At 33.4% G+C, this 5,677-nt stretch overlaps 1 long non-coding RNA gene across 2 annotated transcripts; it reads left to right on the top strand.

Annotated features, from left to right (window-relative positions):
* On the top strand, positions 1,966 to 4,582 carry LOC107640247. 2 transcript variants are annotated; one of them, XR_001620359.2, is made up of 4 exons: positions 1,966 to 2,718; positions 3,590 to 3,672; positions 3,863 to 4,004; positions 4,292 to 4,582. It is a non-coding gene; the product is annotated as an uncharacterized LOC107640247 (long non-coding RNA). The 2 variants fall into 2 exon arrangements; XR_001620358.2 differs by having other exon boundaries at positions 1,967 to 2,718; positions 3,885 to 4,004.

Below are 5,677 nucleotides of genomic sequence, written 5' to 3'. Positions count from 1 at the left end.
AGAAATCAATCGACAACCCCAAATCACAAGCCTGGCACAAAATCTATGATCAGAACACCGTTTTATAGTAACAAGAGCATATCCAGAAATTGAGCTTTCTCCTACAACCAAACACTAAACCACAAACTAGTGTAATCACATTGTAAAACTAATGTGTCAAACTAATTGAGTTGAAGTAATGTGATGAATTGATTATGCTAACTAGGTTTTAGTAAAACAATTGATTATACTAGAAAAATATTTTTTTAGTAGGTCATCAAATTTATGCTTTCATATAAATAAAGTAAAACAAGCCAATTTTTTTTTAAATATACAACTTGAGAATATGCATCAAGTTAATCATTGTGAATAAAATACTATATAAGTCATTATATTATGGGCAATTTACTAAAATAAATAAAATGACTTTTAATATTATCAGAATACACATTTTGTAAAATAGATATTAAAATGCATTTTTTTCATAAATTATGTAAACCGTGACAGGGGATCCACGATTTACAAATGAACATAAACCGTTACACTCCTACAGCGGTTTATGTTGATATGCAAAATGGCTAGAAACTGCGACAGCCGACAGGAGTCTCGCGGTTTTTGTGTATGTGTTTTTTGCTCTCAGTTGAATACTTTTTCAACCTGGACCTTCTACTTTAGCATAGTTTTCACCAGCTTCAGTGCTTCATCCATGTCTAACAACTCATCAGTGGAGATTGAAATCATTTTTTATATTTGCCCATTGACACCTGCGAAATGAGATGCCTACAAAATAGAGCAGCCGCCATTTTTCTGCTATTGTAGAATATTAGGATGGATAAGGAATGATCATATTAAACATTAGAATATTTAATTTTTTATTAAGTTAACAATTTATTTTATATAATATCAAACATGAAATACATTTGTTCAATTTAGAGTCAATTTAGTTCTAAAATTTATAGTTCTAAAATTTAGGATTAAGTATATTTGTTAAATTTTTTTATTTAGTACTGAGTACGTACTACTTGAATTAAAAGAGTTATGGTGAATAATAAATTAATTTACTAGTCTTGTTTTTTTATGGTTGATCTGTATAAATGCAATTAATTATTTTAAGATTGTCATTTATTTCATATTTAATATTATATAAAAATAAATTGTTCTTAAACTTGAAGGAAGAATCAGGAGCATCATCATTGAGATTTTCTTGATCAAGTGGCAGAGAACTTAACCAATGAAATGAGCCAATAGTTAGAGAAGGCATAGTCTAAAAAAAATGAAAAAATAAATAAATAAACACAACATCTCAGGTCCCAAAAAATTGATCTTTTGATAAAATTGAAACAAAATAATCAAAAAAGTCGCTGAAAAAATCAACAAAAAATATATATATATATAAAAAGAGAAAGCGGAATATGTGAGAATTGTGGAGCATGATGGGAGAATAAAGCAATGCAGCTAATGCCAGGGTATAGTGATGCATAGTGATACAGAGCAAGAAGATGGAGATGTAAAAGCGAAAAGGGTTGCGGTTTATGCACATTCTCAACTCACACACAAACTGCGACACCCCACTACAACAAATACGGGCTTTAGCAACACCAAATTTTGCAACGCTTTAAAACCGTTCTTTTAGATAATTTTAGACAACAATTTTTTTAGTGTTACCAATGAATTCAATTTTTCATTATTTTATAGCAATAAACTAAAACTGTTCTCTTTGACTATTTTAAAGAACGGTTTTATAACCGTTACCAAGATTTTTTTTATGCAACAGTTTTTTATTGTTGTTTAAATAATTGTACAAAAGAAACGCATAAAAACCGTTGCCAAAATGCTACACTTTAAAACCGTTCTATTAGATGGTCTTAGACAACGGAATAATTTTATTAAAATATCTATTTTATCTATATTGTTTGATAAAAATTTAACTCTAATGCTACATTTTCAAATTAAATAAAAAATTCTAGTTTTCAAATTGAGAAACCTAACCTTAAAACTCCACCCCTCCTGAGAAACGAGAAACGCAGAGAGAAGAGAGAAAGCTAAACCTCGCGAGGAAGAAAAAGGGAAGGAGAGGGAGAAGAGCGCGCCGGCGTCGCGCCTCACCGCCGTGGAGCCCATCACACGCGTCACCACCGTCATGTCATCGTCAATCTGAACCGTGCGAGGGAGAGAGCTGCCGCTGCGGGAAACGCGATGGTGGAGAGGACGCCGCCAGCTCTGTCGCACCTGGTCACTATCGAGCTCGCCGTCGAAGACGCCACCGCCGTCACTGTGACGAACCCTAGCCGTCGCAGTCGCCGTCGACGCTGTAGCAGAGAAGGAGGAAGGATGCGCGAACAAAAGAGGGAGAAGGAAGCTGCGAAGCCGTCGCTGTTTCTGCTCGGGATTGTCGCCGCTGCTGAAGAAGACGCGTCCAAGAGAGAGAGAACCAGGGGAGTGACGCGCGAAGATGCTCTGACAGAGAAGGAGGAGAACGAGGCTGTCTCATCGCCAATGATTAGAAGTTCCTACTGTTGATGGGATGAACAGAACATGAAGAGGGAGGAGAAACTCGCAGAGGAGAGGGAGGTTTTGCCACCGCACCGCTGGTCGCCAGGGACGCCGCCATTGATGCCAGGAAATGCCACTATTGGAGCCACTGTCCTTGCTCGGCCCCTATTTCTGCTGCTGTTTACGCTAGCTCAGCCATTGCCGCCACAACCCGTCTCAAATTTCTTCTAATTTTGACACTCAGAGGTAGGGGATTTCTTTTAGAATTAACCGTTTTAATTTATGAATATCATTGAAGTTTAGTGAGTATCTGCAAATAATTTATAAATGTCTTGTGTGATTAATTGGTAGAAATAAGCTTAGTTTGAGGATGTAAAATTTGGATTAGTTTGGTATTGAGATGATGTTCTAGTGTTTCAATTAGTTTATTGAGTTTAGGTTATGGCTGTGAATGTGACTGGTATGATGACGATCACGTGCGTGTAAATTGAAATTTGTTTAACTCTTGTGTGCATCTTGCAAGGTTGTTTGGGGATGAATGCTTGTCGGAAGTTCTGTTTTTTTTTTTTTTTTTTTACTTAATAATGTTGTGATTGGTGGTTGAATCAAATTATAATGAGTAATTTATGAGATTGAGGCTTGATGAATGATAAATAGATTGAGTTTAGATTTCTAAACTAAGTACCTAAAATTGATTTCTTAACTAAAAATAGTAATTTTTATGGTTTATAAATAATTTTACAAAGAGTGGAACCAAATGGTGATAAAATATGTTGATTATTAAGAACCTTTTTGTTTGATAATTGCTGATGAAAGGCTGGTAAACTATTGAGAAGGAGGGAACCCGTAAGGGTGGTTTAAGTCCAAATTTTTGAGGTGATGCTGTCAAAATTTTTATAAAACTCTAAGACTTTATTTTTTTATAAATTCGTCCATCGCTGCTCGGTGCATCAATAAACATCAGGTGAGTAATTGATTAATGATGTTGCTGTGAATGGTGGATTGAGGTGAGAAATGTGGTTTCATTCATTGTTCCTTATTTTTTTTCCTGTTTTCTCTATATAGTTATATCTTTTTTTTTTCTTGATCCTTGTAAATTAATTATTATATGTTTTAGGGTGCTACTACTCTAAATGATTGGAAGATGATCATCGCTGTTTGAAAAGAGCAATGCATCACAATTGTCCTGTTTGCTTTGAGGTATAAACTATAAAGACTATTCTTCTATTATGGTAAAATCTTTTGGGAAGAACCACATGATTTCATTTTGTTTGGTTTATGAATTGGTTTCGCTTATTATGAATTTTGTTGATTGTTGATTGTTACTATGATGATGTTGGCTTGTTCTGCCATTAGTTACTTTGTTGATTGAATTTTTTTCTTTATTAAGATTTTGTTTTGAGCAATGTTAGGAGAAAATAGTTCTGCTTCGCCATCAGTTCCTACTCTGTCATCTGCTGCTGTTCTGTGCTCTCCTCTCCGCTTGCGTCCACTAGGCCGTCCCCCACCTCGTCCGTTGAGGTTCAGTTACGGTGTGTGTTTGGATTAAGCTTATTTTCTGTTATAAATCAAAGAATTATTTTGCTGAACATGTTTCTCTATGTAAAAAGTTAAGCATAGAAGTTTTGTTTAAATCAATTTGGTTTGAAATTAAGCTAAGTTGTTTTATGGAGCATAATGCTAATGTTAATGGTTGTCTCTTAATTACTGGTTGGTTTATTTTGTTAGCATGTAAAGTGGCTGGAAATTCTGAGTTGATTCTCTCAATGGATGTCTTAATGTTTCACAAAATAAGTGTTTAAATTATGGTAATATTCAGGGACAAAATTTGTTTAATGATTCGGCTGAGGACATTCTCGGTGGTAGCAGACTTGGAAACAAATTCCACGGCTTGTTTGAGAGCCAAGTCCTTAGGAGTTCCTTAACAGATAAAAAGAGAGCAAACAATGTTGCTAAGATCAAAGTTGTGGTATGCTTTGTGTTGCATGTTTCTTAGTCGGTAATGGCTTGGCTAGTGTCAACGTGTATAGATTTTAAACTTTGAAGTTTTTTGAGTGTGCAAACAATGAATTAATTGTTTTTTATTTGGATTTGAATTTAGTTTGGTGCATTTTAAGTTGTCAAAATTATGCAAAGCAATGAGTACTACTTTTCTTTATTATGTATATTTTTTTTAGTCAAACTTCAGTGACACAAAATTTTGTCTGTAATAATTTTTAAGTTCTAGCATTATCATGTCCAAAATGAATTAGTATTTTCACTTAAGATTATGCCTTGCTATTATATTTTGAAAAATGTGATATAATTTGAAATAGTTATGACTTAGACTAGTATTATGATATTTTGTAATGATGATATAATGTGATTATGGATCTTACATAATACTTTATAAATTAAATTTGATGGTAAATGTTCAATTATTAGTTTTCTTTAGTAATTTGATTCAAATAGTTAAGTTTATTTATTGACATTAAATTAAAAAAATAGTTGGAACTAATTTCAATACAAAATGAGAAAATTATTGTAAATCATGAATAATTATAAAAAACCGTTGTCAAAAGTCACAAAAGGCAATGGTATTAAAACCGTTGTCAAAGGCAGCTACAAAATGACAATAATATTAAAACCGTTGCCAAAAAACACAACCGAAGGCAACGCTTTTAAATCGTTGTTTTTATGAACAGCAAAACTACAACAATTTAAAACCGTTGTCTAGTCAGTTATGGTTTTAAACCATTACGTCATGAAAGAGAACGGTTTTAAACCGTTGCCTATCTAGTAACGGTTCTAAACCGTTCTTGAAAAATTGTTGTCAAAACCGTTGTCTATGCCAGTAACTATCGCAACGGTTTTTTGGTTGCCGTTGCTTTAGGTAAAAAACCATTGTCAAAGCGTTGCCTAAAGTTTTAGGAACGGTTTTCTGATCTATGGCAACAGTTTTCGACCGTTGCGAAAACTCTTATTTGTTATAGTGCCCTTATTGCGGATTATGTGCATTTTGGCTTCCAACGTAAACCGCGAGTACGTTCATTTGTAAACTGTGGTTCCTGTCACAATTTACATAGTTTATGGAAAAAATACATTTTAGTATCTGTTTTGTAAAATGTGTATTCTGATAATATTAGATGCCATTTTATTTATTTTGGTAAATTGCCCTTATATTATTATATACTAATATATATTCAACCTCTATAAATATATTTAT

Source organism: Arachis ipaensis, chromosome B01 (genome assembly GCF_000816755.2).
Source record: "Arachis ipaensis cultivar K30076 chromosome B01, Araip1.1, whole genome shotgun sequence".
Taxonomy (NCBI): domain Eukaryota; kingdom Viridiplantae; phylum Streptophyta; class Magnoliopsida; order Fabales; family Fabaceae; genus Arachis; species Arachis ipaensis.
This window is presented reverse-complemented; position numbering and strand designations above follow the sequence as displayed.